Below are 15616 nucleotides of genomic sequence, written 5' to 3'. Positions count from 1 at the left end.
GGGTGAAGAGTTCAATGGGCAAAAAAAGGGGAGTAGGGACCTACTAAATGCAAAAAAAAAAAAAAAGAAGAAAATCTTAGACAAGCATAAGATGATTTGGATTTGCTTGTGGGTGATGGTCAACTAAGAGATATAATGAGAGGGATAAGAGGGAACCAGAAAAAAGGACAAAAAAAGAATAATATAGAAGAAAAAAATAAAAATGATAAGTAAAAATCTGTTGTATTAAGTGGAGCGAAGACTAAATTCAATGGAGACCTTGGGTTGGGAGGACCCAAAATGCCACAAAAATAAACAAACAAGAAAAAAACAAAAACAAAAGCGAAAAAGAAATATAAAGCCAAAAAAAGCCTTGAGTCCCAAATTAACTAATTTGTTCGTGATTGAGGATTAAATGGGATGAAAGTAAAACGAGAAAAGAAAAAACAAATAGAAAGGAAAAAATAAGAAAAAGAGCAAAACGAAGGAAGAAATAAAAAAGGAAGAGAAAAAAATAAGATAAAGCAAAACAAAATAAAATAAAAGAGGAGAGAGTGAGAGTTAAGTGTTTTGGAGTATAACCTTAAAGGAGGGTGAGGATGAAGAAGAGAAATAAAATGTAACACTTATGGGTAGTGTAGTTCAAGAAAAGGGAAGCATAAGATGGGCAGAGAATAGAAGGTCCGAGGTGGAGGAAATAAAGGCAATAAGATAGAAGAAACAAACAACAACAACAACAAAAAAATTAGTGGAACAAGTTGTAAAGTCTGTGGATTTTTCTTGATTTTGAGATGTTAACTTCTTCCTTTTTCTTTTCTCTCCCTCTTCCTGGTCAGTGACTCTACCCCAGGCTCTGCCCCTGTGTCACACTTAGGTAGGGATTTGCAGTTGATGGGATTCTATGGCAATGTCATATAATTGGCTTTAGTCTTGCTGGTAGTCAAGGCTTGTTGGCGTTTGCAGGGTCCAATGATGAGAGAGTTTGCTTTCCTGGATTCTCTCTCCTAGTCCCCCCTTCCTGAATTAGCAGCCTGGTGATCCAGCTATAAGGCTGCAACTGCTTCTGCCTGGGGAGTAAGAGGCTCAAAGAGCTGGGAAATCCCCACTCTATCCCCACTCAGTGCAAGGCTTTGGGAAAGGCTCTGGCAGTCAGGGCCTCCAGTGTAATCAGGCGGGGGTGGGAGTCAGTTGTTGTCAAGGTGACTGTTCAGCGCCTAGCATTCAGTTGGACCTCTCAACCCAGGCTTTCCACACTTTGTAGCCTGTTTCGGCTGGGAAGAAGAGGCACTAGTCTCTGCTTGCGACTAGTGTAGTATAGATCTTATTATCTGCCAAGTCCTTCTTGTTAGCGTTTATCCCTGAATATGGAGGCTCTATCAATCAGAAGTTGCCCCCGCCCCTTTAGCGAGAGGCACTAAAAATATCACGCCTCTTGTCTTGGGTCGCTGAACTGAGAGAGATCTTATCAATTAGAACCGAGGGTGCGCAGATTTCACGGGTTAAGCTAATTTCAGTGATTGGGTCGCAGCTGTGCTCCCGAAGTTATTTCAGGCTGCCTGCATGCGCCCCTCCCCCAATGCTTGATTGTTAGCTTGAATGGCTGGGTGAGGTGCCCCGCCCACGGAGAGAATCTCCCAAGTAGGGAATACCGCCCTGGGGCCTCTCCCGCTCCCCCCGCTGCTGGTGGCTGGGGCGCACCATGCGCAGGATGATGGGGCACCCTGGGTGTGCGGGCCAGCAGGGCGCTCTGGGCACATGGAATGCCCAGGGTACACGTGCGAATGGGGTGCTCCGGGCACCAGTGGCTGGCGACTCTGCCTCGCAGTGCGCGGGCTGCTGGGAACGTTAGCGGTGCTCGCTCTGCAACCGGACCGGGCGCGCCAGCGGCTGCTCGCGGCGGCTGCTCGTGGCGGCTGCTCACGGCGGCTGCTCGCGGCTCCCGAGTGTGGGCTGACTCACCACAGGTGCACTTCCTCGCGGCTTGAATGAACGTCCCTGCGGTAGCTTCCTCCACACCCTTGTCTCTCAGATTCAAATGATAACAGTCCTTTCGCTTTCAGTTTGTGTGGAACTCCGGAATGCTCCGAGGATAAATTTTCCTGTTTCTAGTTGATAAATTTGTTGTGATTTTGGGGAGATCTGTCGGACGCGCTGCTCACGGCGCCATTTCCGTGACGTCACCTACTCAAAATAATTTAAACCCTGTCCTGGAATATATATTTGTTCACCTATGTTTATAAACATTATCATTTACAATAGCCAAAAGGTGAAAAAATATAGGTCTCCATCAATGTATGAATGGATAAATAAAATGTGAAATACAATGGAACATTATTTAGCTCTAGAAAGTAAAATCCAACATGTTACAACATAAAAGAACATTAAAGATATTATCATAAGTAAAATAATTTATTTACAAAAGACAGTATTAAATGATACCACTTTCATGAGGTACCCAAAAAAGTCAAATTCAAGGGACAGAGAATAAAAGTCATTTCCAGGAGATGGAAAGTAGTAAGAAATTTTTAGTTAGTTAACGCCAATAATCTGAGTAAAATGTAAGTGATATACTTTTTATGTAAAAAATAAGAACAATCTGGAACATCTTCATTTGTCAAGTTATCTAAAATATTCTTTTTTGTGTTAAAATTTGAACATTAATAATGCTTAAATAATAATAATGCTTAAATGAGCCAGTTTGTTAGTTGTCTTAAACTCTTTTAAGTCTCATGGAGTCTTTCCTTCTAATAATTATTCTTTAATTATTTAAATACTATTAAGTAATTTCAAGTATATACATTCATAAATAAGATTACTTATTTGCACACACTATGCTTCTCATTAATTAAGACAAGCATTTTTGACTAATATAATCAGGGTTTGGCACATGAAAGGCTATTCAAAATATTGCTCCTGAATCTAAACACTATCTCTTTTCTCCCTTACCTACACAACATTGTTAGAAAACTAAGGAAACCGTTTTGTTTTGGTTTTGTCAGTATTTTAGTTAATATTAAACATGGCAGCCTAGAATAATACTAAATCCATGAATAGAATGACTCGTACTCTGGAAATATTCCTAACTCACAATCAACTGAATCTAGAAGTATTACAGAAGTCTCCACATATCTACAGGAGATATATTAGAAGACTCCAAGTAGATTCCTAAAACCATGGATAGTCCTAAAACCCACATATGCTATATTTATCCTTATACATAGATACATATTATAGATTTTTATAAACTAGACACAGTAATAGATTAACAAGAAAAACTAGTTACAAAATAAAACACTTTTAAAAATATATTGTAATGTAGTAACTAATATGATGTTATCTTTCTTCCTGATAACCAACCTGCTACCTGAATCAGATAGTAAGCAACTAACAAGCAGATAATGAATACAGCATGGACACAGTGGACAAAGGGATGATTCATTTTGGAGGCAAGAGGGAGTGGAACAGACCAAGATTTCATCAAGCTATGGAGAACATCATGCAATTTAATACTATTAATTGTTTATTTCTGGATTTTTTTAAGTGAGAAGAGAGGAGATAGTGAGACCAACTCCAGCGTGCACACCGATGAAGGGACATCCAGCAACCTCCATCTGGGGTCGATGCCCAAATCAACCGAGCTATTATCAGTGCCTCATGCCAACACTCAGATCAACTGAGCTATCTTTAGTGCCCGGGGCTGACGCTCAAACCAAATGAGCCACTGGCTGCAAGAGGGGAAGTGAGAGAGAAGGGGGAGATGGATGTGAAGAGAAGGAGATGGTCATTTCTCATGTGTGCTCTGACTGGGGATTGAACTCCAGAATTTCCACATGCTGGTCCAATGAGCTAACTGCAGTGAACTAACTGGCCAGGGACAGCAATTTTTATTTAATATTTTAAGACCATAGTTGAGATTGGGTAACTGAAACAATAGAAAGTTAAATCACAGATAAATGGGGACCACTGTAGTGTGTTTCCCATTAGGAAGAATATTTTATTATCTAAAAATTGTATTTCCTCTTAGGAAGAATATTTATTTATTTATTTATTTATTTATTTATTTATTTATTCATTCGTTCATTCATTCATTTATGTATTTATTATTTTTAAAGAGAAAGAGAGACAGGAGGGGAGAGAGATGAGAAGCATGAACTTATAGTTGCAGCACTTTAGTTGCTCATTGATTGATCAGGGTGGCTCAAGCCAGAAACCTTAGGTTTAAGCCAGCAACAATATGATAATTTTGAGGATCCCATGCTCAAGCCATTGACTCCATGCTCCAGCTGGTAAACTTATACTCAAGCCATTTGAGCCAGAACTCAAGCTAGCGACTTTGGAAACTCTTATCCTGGGCTGATGCTCTATTTACCGTGACACCACCAGTCAAACTGAACATTTTATTATCTAAAAATTGATTTATTACAGTAGTCCCCCATTATCCATGGTTCCACTCTCTGTATTTTCAGTTACCTACAGTCAACCATGGTCCAAAAACATTAAATAAAAACATTCAGAAATAAACAATTCATAAGTTTCAAATTGCATGTTCTCAGTAGTATGATGAAATTTCCCCCTTTTCCACTCCATCCTGCCTGGGAAGTGGGAATCAACCCTTTATCCAGTGTGTCCATGCTATATTCAATATTTGCCCATATACTCCTGCACATTTTCATTCAATTTTCAGGCTAGTTTAAAGCAAGTCATTGCTGTTCCTCATAAAATAAATCCACATGCTTTTTGTGTTTTCCAGAATCCTGTGTAACTGAAAAAAAAAAAGTACTGTGATTTGTAAGACACAAATAACTTTTAAATTAGTTGAGAAAAGACTATCCCGAAAATCTATATTTCTTTTCTAAAGTGGAATTGGTCAATATAATATATAGAGGTCAAACATTTAACATTCAGTTGTTTTTAAAAATACAAAATTGTTATATTTTTGTTAAGTTACTATATGAGTGGAGAGAAAATGGGTTTGAGAGAAGGTAGTGGCACTGTGGAAGGGAATATTATGGTGATGACACAGAAACAATTCAGGGGATGACTTTTCAAAATAAAACATTATTTTTAAAATGTCAAGGTGAGAAAAAGCAACAGTACTGGCCTTTTTAATTACATGAAAATGTCAGCCTGGCATATATTTATAGTTCCTTTTTTTTCTCATTACAGATAATAATATTTGCTCATTAGAAACTTACAGCAATGTTTGGATTCTTAGATGTCAGTTCCAAAGTGTTTTTTTTTTCATTTTTCCTGAGAAACAATGTTCTTACACTCTGTGTTTTTTTTAATTATAAAACAAGATAATTGAATAGGTAGCTCCATACTCCAAATCCTTTCACAAGGACACTAACAGCAGTACACAGAATAATTCTTTTTGTGAGAAACTCAGAACCAAGTCAAGTGACTCCTGCACCTAGGCTACATCAAAGTCTGTAGAAGAAGTCATAGTACTCACTTATCAAGTACTTTCCCACAGCACAATATGGTGCAATTGCAAGGAAACTCCCAGACACAGTTTCTCGCTGGAAAAGAAGAGAAGGTTGGATTTTATGTATAATATTCTGATGTTTCAAGGGGTGCTTTGAAGAAGTGCTTCTGTCTTGTCTGAATTCAAATGCTAATCAGAAAACATTCCAAGTAGGGGACCATTGAGATCAAAGATGGATATTTCAACTTGCACATGCTTGCTTGCCAAAGTTACTCCACCCAGTACAGAATTAAAAAAGAAAGCTTTTAATTGCCATCTTCTCCTTGGGCAAAAAAACAATTGAAATAAGCATTCATGTTCCAGCATTTCATGTGGTTGCCCAACAGATTGGTTTCCATCTCTTCTGACTTGGATTGCTAATAAGACCCAGGATAATCAAGAAGCCTCAAAGCCCCAGAGAATAAAAGAGACCTGGGCAGTTTATAACAGTTCCAGAGTACCACATACAGCAGAAGAGACAAGAGATTATCAGCTTCTGGGAAAAAAAAAAAGAGTCAAATCTCTTTAATTGTGAATTTATGTGCACAAGTCTGGAGAAGACATATTTACAGAAAATAGTTGAGAGGTCCCAGAATTTCTGAATATGCTAATTAAGGTTTATCTTTACATGAAGCTTGTATATAAAGACAAAATAGATTCCAACACAGAATTGCATAATGCATGAAGAAAAGAGAAATAGGGCCCCGCCCCCTCCCAAAGAACAAATTAAACCATGGAAAGTAAACTTACAGAAACTGAAGTACATAAATAACCTAAAACAATAAATAATTGGGAGGAGTCTCAGCATTCTGGATACCCTTATCTAGCAAGTTAGGATCCTGCTGCCACACAGAGGATCTAGAAATTTGATTGGATGTCTGCCTAATTGGAAGGAGCCAGCAGCACCAGGGTAGGGACCTTGGACCACATCTCTGTCCAAAGCTGCTGCTGGAACTGCACATGGGTGCCAAGGGAGATGGAATAGAAGGACAGCAAGATAGCCAAGGAGTAGGCAGATGTACTAACTTCCACCTCCCAGAACCAAAGTGAGTTACAACTTAATTTTAAGAACCATCATCTGGAAAAATCAACTTTGGACTAAACTAAGAGGACTCTTTAACCAAGGAACACTGAAGAAGTCACACTGAGACTGGTAGAAAAAGCGGAAACGCAGAGAGGGCTGCCCAGCTTCTGGAAGCTAACAACAGCCTGTAGGGACTCATGTGGTGGGAAGTGAGTTTAGTGGAGAGGGGAGGGTCCTGGGGCCCAGAAAAAAACCTGAGCTTGCAGCTCCAGAGCCTAGAAGAGGTGTATGGACAGTATTAAGCTGCGAAACAACCAAGGATACTATTTGTGAGAAAGAGACAGATTTCTCAGATCCAGGATACTTCTTAAAGGGATTGCACAGAAAACTTCTTTCACAACCACTCACCTGTGACTCGGGGAGAATGGAAGAGTTGAGAGGACCAGAGTAGCAGGAAGAGAGTGTAATATAGGAGGCACAGGGAGAAACACTTTGAGGGACAGCCATTCTTACCCCTGGGCTGAGTCGTCCCCCAAATCTAAAGTGAATATTTGCCCTGGAACCAGAAATAGCAGCAAAGGGAAGTAAGATATCAGCCAAACAAGCTCTCCTGCAGCACTCAGAGCAGAATCACTTAGAAGGAGGGAGCCATCAGGAATAAAGTACTGAGTGCTAGAGTTTGAACTACATTGCCTCCCCCACACTGTTGAGGGTTCACCAGAGGGCAGGCAGCAATGAGATGTGGAAGCGTGACCTGAGGGCTGAGGCAGAAGCTGTGCAGGCCATGACTGAGGCCCTGCGTGAGCTCAATCATGACCGGCGAGGGTGGAAGAGTCACATGAAAATGGTCTGACCTGGCTGCGGGCCGGGTGAGCAAGACGGTTCTGCTTGCAATCCCGCCCACAGGGGAAAGGCAGAAGCTGAGGAAATGCAAAGACCCGCAGTGGAGCACGGGTTCACAGCTCCACCACCAGAGCCATGGCTTGCGGCCTGGTGCTTGAGAGTAACCCCACCTGCAGGGGCAGGATGACAGCTAGGAAACAAGCAGAGACCTGTGGCTGAGCGTGGGCACACAGCCCAGCCAATGGTGCCAAGGTTTGTGGCCCCAGCACTGCACTAAACCCCACAAGTGGAGCTGAGTCTTGTGGCCCAGTGCAAAGAGCAGCCCAGCCTGTGGAAACAGGTAGAAGGCCAAGGTCAGCCAGGGCTTATAGATTCAACATGTGAACACATCCCCACCCGTGGAGGAGAAGAAATAACTGCAGCGACTGCCACAGTGGGCCAGTTCCTGAAATGCACATACCCCAATGCTCAAGTCAGCGGCATACATATGCTGTCTACAAGAGATAAACCTCAAAACAAAAGATGCACACAAACTGAAGGTAAAAGGATGGAAAAAAATATTTTATGCAAATGGAAATGAAAAAAAAGCTGGAGTAGCAATACTTTTATCAGACAAAATGGACTCTAAAACAAAGGCTATTGTAAGATAAAGAAGGTCATTACATAATGATAAAGGGAGTGATCCAACAGAAAGATAAAACCATTATAAAAATCTACGCACCTAAGCCTGACCTGTGGTGGCACAGTGGATAAAGCGCCGACCTGGAAATGCTGAGGTCGCCGGTTCGAAAACCTGGGCTTGCCTGGTCAAGGCACATATGGGAGTTGATGCTTCCAGGTCCTCTCCCCTTCTCTCTCTCTGTTTCTCTCTCCTCTCTCTCCCTCTCTGTCTCTCTCTCTTCCTCTCTCCCTCCTCTCTAAAAATAAATAAATAAAATAAAAAAATTATAAAAAAAAATCTACGCATCTAATATAGAAAAATCTATGCACCCTTATATAATATAGAAGCACCTAAATATATAAAGCAGACTTTGGTAGATATAAAGGGCAAGCTCAACAGCAATACTATAATAGTAGGGAATTTCAATACTCCAATAACATCACTAGGTAGATCCTCAAGAAAGAAAATTAACAAAGAAATAGCATACTTAAAGGACACACTAGATCAACTCAATTTAATAGATACCTTCAGAACCTTTCACCCTAAAACAGCAGAATATATATTCATTTCAAATGCTTTTGGTATATTCTCTAGCATAGACCACATGTTAGGGCACAAAAGCAGACTCAACAAATTTAAGAAGATTGAAATCATATCAAGCATTTTTTCTGATCACAATGGCATGAAATTAGAAATAAACCACAACAGAAAAACTGAGAAATACTCAAACACTTGGAAACTAAATAGTTTGTTATTAAATAACAAAGGGGTTAACAATGAGATCAAAGAAGAAATAAAAAATATTCCTAGAAATGAATGATAATGAGCATACAAGAATTCAAAATTTATTGGACAAAGCAAAAGCAGTCCTGAGAGGGAACTTCATAGTATTACAGGAATACCTCAAGAAGCTACAAAAAGCTCAAATAAACAACTTAACCTTGCATCTAAGAGAACTTGATAAAGAACAGCAAGTAAAGCCCAGAGGTAATGGAAGGAAGGAAATTATAAAAATCAGAGTGAAAATAAATGACATAGAGGCTAAAGAAACAATACAGAGGATCAATGAAACCAAGAGCTGATGCTTTAAAAAGGTAAACAAGTTCAATGAACCTTTAACCAGACTCACCAAGAAAAAACAAGAGAAGACTCAAATAAATAAAATTAGAAATAGGAGTGGAGAAATAACAACTGACACAACAGAAATACAAAGGATTGTAAAAAAAAATACTATGAAGAAATATATGCCAAAAAATTAGAAAACCTAGATGAAAAAGACAAATTCCTTGAAACATATAATCTTTTAAAAATCAATCAGGAACATAGGCAGTAAGCTCTCTGACATCTCTCGCAGCAATATATTTGCTGATTTGTCTTCACAGGCAAGTGAAATAAAAGACAGGATAAACAAATGGGACTTTATCAAACTAAAAAGCTTCTGCACACCTAAAGACAATAAGAACAGAATAAAAAGACAAACTACACAATGGGAGAATATATTTGACATTGCGTCTGATAAGGGGTTAAAAACCAAAATTTATGAAGAACTTGTAAAACTTAATACTGGAAGACAAACAATCCAATCCAAAAATGGGCAAAAGAAATGAATAGACAATTCTCCAAAGAGGACACACAGATGGCCAAAAGGCATATGAAAAAATGTTCAACATCACTAATGATTAGAGAAATGCAAATTAAAACCACAATGAGATATCACCTCACACAATTCAGAATGGCGCTCATCAATAAAACAACACAGAATAAGTGCTGGCGAGGATGTGGAGAAAAGGGAACCCTCCTTCACCGCTGGTGGGAATGCAGACTGGTGCAGCCACTGTGGAAAACAGTATGGAGATTCCTCAAGAAATTAAAAATCGAACTGCCTTTTGACCCAGCTATCCCACTTTTAGGAATATACCCCAAGAACACCACAGCACTGTTTGAAAAGAAGAAATGCACCCCCATGTTTATGGCAGCATTGTTCACAATAGCAAAGATCTGGAAACAGCCCAAGTGTCCATCAGAGGATGAGTGGATTAAAAAGCTTTGGTATATATATACTATGGAATACTACTCAGCCATAAGAAATGATGACATAGGATCTTTTACAACAACATGGATGGGCTTTGATAACATTATACTGAGCTAAATAAGTAAATCAGAAAAAACTAAGAACTATATGATTCCACACATAGGTGGGACATAAAGATGAGACTCAGAGACATGGACAACAGTGTTGGGGTTACAGGCTGGGGGGAGGAAAGGGAGAGGGTTGGGGGAGGGGAGGGGCACAAAGATCATGGCTTTTCAGCATTTGCCATATTCCCCCCTTAATCTATAGACAGACAGAAAATATTTACTTATGGTGTTTCCAGTATAAAGACTGCTGTCTTAGGGACAAATGCTGATGAACTATTTCAGCAGTTCCTCATTCTTCAAAGACTTATATGTCAACATAGAGCTCCATGTTTCATAGGACATACTCAAGCTCACTCCATGCTCCCTGGAGCTTTAGCACAAGAGAGTGCCATTTTGTTTTGTTTTGTTTTCTCTTTTCTTTTTTGTTGTATTTTTTCTTTTATTTATTTATTTTTTGTATTTTTCTGAAGATGGAAATGGGGAGGCAGTCAGACAGACTCCCGCATGCACCTGACCGGGATACGCCTGGCATGCCTTCCTGGGGGGAATGCTCTGCCTATCTGGAGTGTTGCTCTGTTGCAACCAGAGACATTCTAGCACCTGAGGCAGAGGCCATGGGGCCATCCTTAGTGCCCAAGGTGGCTTTGCTCTGGTGGAGCCTTGGCTGTGGTAGGGGAAAGAGAGAGACAGAAAGGAAGGAGAGGGGGAGGGGTGGAGAAGTATATGGGCACTTCTTCTGTGTGCTCTGACTGGGAATCAAACCCGGGAATCCTGCAAAACAGGCCAATGCTCTACCACTGAGCCAACCGGCCAGGGCCTAGGAATGCCCTTGTTGATCAAGCTACCCAAAAGAAAATTATATGGAGCAACCATGACAGATCGAGCAAGTCAATCTCATACTATTCATCACCAGAATGCTGCTGCCCTGTGTAAACAGTTTCAACTTTCTCAGGAAGCACCATGACAGATTGAGAAATCCTGTACAAGGGGACCTATACTGCCCCTTCATTTGGAGTTAACTCTCAAGGACCCTACCAGGACAACTTTGGCAGATAGATGTTACTCATATACCTTCATTTGGCAAGCAGTCCTATGTCCACATTACAGTGGATACATATTCCAGATCTATAGTAACCTCTGTCAGAACAGGAGAGGCTGCTAAGCATGTTATAGCTCATTGTCTGTATGCATTGTTTTATTATTGGATTTCCTAAACTGGCTAAACTGAAAATGCTCCTGCATATGGGTCAAAAGCATGTACTGTATTTTGTCATGCTTACAATCTTTAAAGTTAAGGCATTATTAAAGTGTACTCAGAAAACATTTTAAGGTCAATTTAAAAAAAATTTAAAAGGGGTAGTCATAGCCTGGAACTCCTATGGGTCTACCATATCATGCTTCTTACTTAAAAAAAATTTACATTTCTTTTGAATGCTGATGAACAGGAGACACCAAATCTTTTTTGCCTGCAAACTACTACCTTCTTTATTAGTTCCAGCTAATAACACTGTTTTGTCTTTTTCCAAATAGCTCCAGATATATGGACAAGATTTATATAGGCAGATGGGGATCCTCAAACCCCTCAGCGAGATCTTCTGAGTATGGCTTTTAAGATACCTAGAGGCAGAAAAAGAACAATAGAGATCAGGAGAACTACCAGCTTTTAGGATACACACTTAAAGGCTCCAACGCTCCAAAGGGGTCTCATAGGATGTCATCTAGGTCCTGCTTCAATAGTGGAAAGGAAGGTCATTGAGCTAAAGCCTGCCAGGCTTACACGCCTCTGCTGTGAGGAAACAGGGACACTGGAAGGTAGGCTTCTCCCTAGCTCCTCTAAGGGAGAGTTCAGTCTCTTCCAGCCCTGCTCCAGCCACCTATGACCTAACCTTGCCCAGAATGCTGGGGTTTGCCACTGAAGGCTGAGGGTGCCCAGGGCCATTGGCCCCATCTACCACACTGTGGACGAGCCTAGGGTATTTCTTCCAAGAAGCAGGTAAACTGATCTCATTTGCACAAGGGCCACTTAACTATGTTTGGCCTGAATAGTCAGGTTTTTTATTCTTCCCTCAAAGATCTCTGTTGTGAGTGTTGATAGTCCTATTTTCTGCTGCTTTGCTTAATATATAGTGTTTCCTTTATCTATCCTACCTCAATGTCCCACTCATATTTCAGGCTGGGACCTACTCCTAATTTATAGCTCTCTTTCCCACTTTTGCCAACTTCTATTATGAATCTACCTTTGCCACCCAGCTTAGTGTTTCGCAAGGTTCTCTGTACCATGCCAAAGTCGCAGAGCTCCAGGGAAAGCAACCTGGTCTCATCTCTCCAGGCAGAGGAGAACAGAAGCTCCATCTCCACACATGCTGCAAATGGCTTCTCCAGTCTACCTGAATCATTACCAGCTAGAAGCAGCGGTCATTGGGACTTGGACATGAGCTGCAAAGTATAGAATGGTGACAACAATTCCTGTGCCATGAGGACTTTTCCTGGATGTGGACTTTTCCTGGATTCTTCCTCCCTGTGACAGCTCCTAACAGACTGAACTGTGGTTGGGTTGCATTTTTCAGGAATCTGACATGGTGATGGGGCCAACTTGGACTTGGTGAACATGTTAAGGACACTACTCTTTTATGGATTCTTGCTGTATTGGCCAAGAGTTTGCCTAAAGGCTTTTAATCACTGTAAAAAAAATAGAAGACTGGATAAAGAAGATGGGGCACATATAAACCATGGTATACTATTCAGCTAGAAGAAATGATGACATCAGATCACTTACAGCAGAATGGTGGAATCTTGATAACATTATGCGGAGTGAAATAAGTGAATCAGAAAAAAAACAAGAACTGCAGGATTCCATACATTGGTGGGACATAAAAACGAGACTGAGAGACATGGACGGGAGTGGGGTGGTTACAGGGGGTAGGGGAAGGGGAGGAGGGAGGGGGGAGGGGGAGGGGTACGGAGAGATCTGGATAGAGGGTGACGGAGGACGATCTCTCTTTGGGTGATGGGTATGCAACAGAACTAAATGACAAGATAACCTGGAAATGTTTTCTTTAAATATATGTACCCTGATTTATTGATGTCACCCCATTAAAATAAAAATTTATTTAAAAAAAAATCAATCTAGAAGAATCACAAAACCTACACAGACCAATTACAACAAATTAGATCGAAACAGTTATCAAAAAACTTCCAACAAACAAAAACCCTGGGCCAGATAGGTTCCCAAGTGAATTCTACCAAAAATTCAAACAAGAACTAACTCTTATCCTTCTCAAGCTATTTCAAAATATTCAAGAGGAAGGAAGACTTCCAAGCTTCTTTTATGAGGCAAGCATAATTCTGATTCCAAAACCAGGCAAAGACAACACAAAGAAGGAAATTTATAGGCCAATATCCCTGAGAAATTTAGATGCTAAAATCCTCAACAAAATATTAGCAAACTGGATCCAGCAATATATGAAAAAAATCATACACCATGATCAAGTGTGATTTATTCTGGGGAGGCAAGGGTAATACAATATTCACAAATCAATCAATGTGATTCATCACATAAACAAAAGGAAGGAGAAAAACCACATGATAATTTCAATAAATGCAGAAAAAACATTTGAGAAAATCCAGCAAACATTCATGATCAAAACTCTCAGCAAAGTAGAAATACAGGGAAAATAACTGAACATGATAAAGGCCATCTGTGACAAACCCACAGCAAACATCATACTCAATGGGCAAAAATTAAAAGCAATCTCCTTAAGATCAGGAACAAGGCAAGAGTGCCCCCTTTCATCACTCTTATTCAACATAGTTCTGGAAGTCCTAGCCACAGCAATCAGACAAGAAGAAACAATGGCATTCAAGTTGGAAAAGAAGAAGTAAAATTATCATTATTTGCAGATGATATGATATTGTATATGGAAAACCCTAACATCTCAGTCAAAAAACTACTGGACCATCAAGTGAATTCAGCAAAGTGGCAGGATATAAAATTAATACTCAGAAATCAGAAGCATTTTTATACACCAACAATGAACAGTCAGAAAAATAAATTAAGGAAACAATCCCCTTCACTATTGCAACAACAAAATAAAGTATATAGGAGTAAATTTAACCAAGAAAGGTGAAGATATTTACTCTTAAAATTATAAAACATTAATAAAAGAAATCAAGGAAGATACAAACAAGTGGAAGCATATACCGTGCTCATAGTTAGGAAGAATAAACATCATTAAAATGTCTACATTACCCAAAACAATTTATAAATTCAATGCAATACTAATTAAAATATTAATGACATACTTCAAAGTTATAAAACACATATTCCAAAAATTTATATGGAACCAGAAAACAACACAAATAGCCTCAGCAATCTTGAAAAAGGAAGAATAAAGTGGGAGGTATCAAATTTCCTGATATCAAGTTATACTACAAGGCCATTGTATTCAAAACAGCCTGGTACTGGCATAAGAACAAGCATATAGATCAATGGAACAGAACAGAGAACCCAGAAATAAACCCACACCTTTATAGACAACTGATATTTAACAAAGGAAGTAAGAGCGTGCAATGGTGTAAAGACAGCCTCTTCAACAAATGGTGTTGGGGAAATTACACAGCTATCTGCAAAAATAAAAAATAAAATTAGACCTCCAACTTAAATTATTTACAAAAATTAACTAAAAATGGATAAAATATTTAAATGTAAGTCTTGAAAATATAAGCATCTTAGAAGAAACATAGGCAGTAAGCTATCCGACATCTCTTGCAGCAATATATTTGCTGATTTATCTCCATGAGCAGGTGAAATAAAAGACAGAATAAATAAATGGAACTATATCAAACTAAAAAGCTTTTGCACAGCTAAAGACAATATAAACAGAATAAAAAGACAAACTATACAATGGGAGAACATACTCAACAACACATCTGATAAGGGGTTAATAACCAAAATTTATAAAGAACTTGTAAAACTCAACACCAGAAAGATCCAATCAAGAAATGGGCAAAAGAAGTGAATAGACAGTTCTCCCAAGAGGACATACAGATGGCCATAGGCATATAAAAAATGCTAAACATCACTAATTATTAGAGAAATGCAAATTAAAACCACAATGAGATATCACCTCACACCAGTCAGAATGGCACTCATCAACAAAACAGCACAGAATAAGTGCTGGCAAGCATGTGGATAAAAGAGAACCCTCTTGCACTGCTGGTGGGAATGCAGACTGTTGCAGCCACTGTGGAAAACAGTATGAAATTTCCTCAAAAAACAAAAATCGAACTGCCATTTGACCCAGCTATCCCACTTTTAGGAATCCCAAGAACACCATATCACTGACTCAAAAGAAGAAATGCACCCCCATGTTTGTGGCAGCATTGTTCACAATAGTGAAGATCTGGAAACAGCCCAAGTGTCCGTCAGTGGACGAGTGAATGAAAAATCAGTGATATTGCTGCAAGAGGACCATTTTTCAAAAATGAAGGAGAAATAAAGTCT

Source organism: Saccopteryx leptura, chromosome X (assembly GCF_036850995.1).
Source record: "Saccopteryx leptura isolate mSacLep1 chromosome X, mSacLep1_pri_phased_curated, whole genome shotgun sequence".
In the NCBI taxonomy this organism is placed as follows: domain Eukaryota; kingdom Metazoa; phylum Chordata; class Mammalia; order Chiroptera; family Emballonuridae; genus Saccopteryx; species Saccopteryx leptura.
Note: the sequence above shows the minus strand (reverse complement) of the source record.